Here is a 1,965-nt window from a genome sequence, read left to right as displayed (position 1 = left end):
GAGAAGAACATTTTTCGGTCGCTACCCGGATTCGAACCCGGGACCTTTGAATGAGAGGCCAACACCTTAACCTCTAGGCCACGAGAGCCCCCCTCACAATTTAAATCTTTTAGAAGGCGGGCTGCCTCGACCCTGTCTGGCAGGGCCAACTCGGGCTAAAACAGAGACCACGTCTCAGGAGACAGACGGAGATATAATTGGTACTTGATAAAGGAAACGAACTAACGTTTTCTGCATTTGAAGGCAAAGTGCTTAGCCACTACACCACCGCCGACCCTTGCGATCATGAGAAGACTCGCTCATCAGTCGTTGGGAAATTGTTAGCTTGAAAGTACATGTACATGTTTATGCCAATTCCAGCTAATTACTTATGCATTATCTATAAACCTTTTATTTTTTACCAACTTAAATCTACCAGTATCTATTTATTTATGAACATGTGTAATTTAGTGCTCCCGGTAAAGATATGAGCCGAAACCCAAGTGACAGAGTCTGATTTATTAAGTATTGTTGCCTCAAACACCCGACAATAATTACAACAGTCATAACGACAACAACAGCAATAACACCACCACCACCACCACCACTAAAAACAACAACAACAGAACAACAACAAAAACAACAACAACAGCAACAGCAACAGCAACAACAACAACAACGACACCTACTTTAAAAGCAGCAACAAGCACAACCAAAAGAAAACACTTAGGCCTACCTTAATTCAAAATGTACATCCCGTAATCAAAAACATGCTATTTAATAAAACAGCGTCCTGAATTGGGCCCGCAGGGGCAGCTACAGACAAGAAAACGTTTTAAAAAACATTATTACGAGATATAAAAGAAGCTGAAACAGGAAAACGTTGACTCACACAGACAGTTTCAATAAATAAATTTCACACTCCCGACAGATTTACTGGTACATGCCCGCACAAAATATAGGTGAGGGGTAAATCATCAGTTTTCACGAACCCAGCCCAAAACTCTGAAGATGTGAGTCTGGGCATAAATCAAAAGCCCCATCTGAACCACGTGTCCCCAAGCATATTTGTCACGACACAGTGGAATCAGGCGCTCGTCAATTTTGGAGTATTAGGAGTTATTGGTACCATCTTAAAGCTTGTTCATTTGACTTGCTTTTGATGGACAATGATGTACGCAACTTTTTTGGAAAGAAATCGAGATATTTGCAATTGAAGGAGGTGGAAGTCACCTGGTGTCAATGGTTAAGCTAGTAAGAAAATAGCCACCAAAATTTGCTAACTTCCAAAGCTTGAGTGTCCATGAAAACTGCAAAATTTCATTAAAATTCTTTTGTTCCCTTCATAATTGCTTTAAAAAAAGTAAAAATCCATTCAGAAATAAGTTTCTAAAAGGACATAAAAGGTGCTCAGCCGAATAAAAATCGATACAAATAGTCCAACGGGCGGGGAAAAGCCAGTCTCTTCGGTTTCACTATATTGACGAGCGGTTGATTTCAGCACGATGTCACACATAGCTCACTTAGCTCACCTGGCTTTCATAGAAGTACACATTGCTGCACACTACTGCACAATGCGGATATGCTCAACAGTTTCAAAAGCAAGCCCGTGTTAGTTAGATGTGTACCTTTTTACGCTATAATTTGTTATAACACATACTGCAAGACAGATTTCAAAGGAGTTAGAAAAATAAAGAAGAGAGAGAGAGAGAGAGAGAGAGAGAGAGAGAGAGAGAGAGAGAGAGAGACTCACAAAACACAAAAACATTCCTAACACATACATGCATTGATTTATACACTAAGGCGCACACACACGCACACGCGCGCACGCGCACACACACACACACACACACACACACACACACACACACACTCACTCACTCACATACACAAACACATAACACACACACACACACACACACACACACACACACACACAGAACACTCAAAAACATACCTAACGCATACATGCATTGATTTATACAC

General features: G+C 40.9%; 1 protein-coding gene across 1 annotated transcript in view; it reads right to left on the bottom strand.

Annotated features, from left to right (window-relative positions):
- The window catches only part of LOC101845440, a 53,848-nt gene that overhangs the window by 39,041 nt on the left and 12,842 nt on the right, over window positions 1-1,965 (bottom strand). The gene's annotated exons all lie outside the window — the stretch shown is intronic.

The sequence above is a fragment of the Aplysia californica genome, unplaced genomic scaffold (genome assembly GCF_000002075.1).
Source record: "Aplysia californica isolate F4 #8 unplaced genomic scaffold, AplCal3.0 scaffold01260, whole genome shotgun sequence".
NCBI classification, from domain to species: domain Eukaryota; kingdom Metazoa; phylum Mollusca; class Gastropoda; order Aplysiida; family Aplysiidae; genus Aplysia; species Aplysia californica.
The sequence above is the reverse complement of the archived record's forward strand: the minus strand, read 5'-3'. Positions and strand labels throughout refer to the sequence as shown.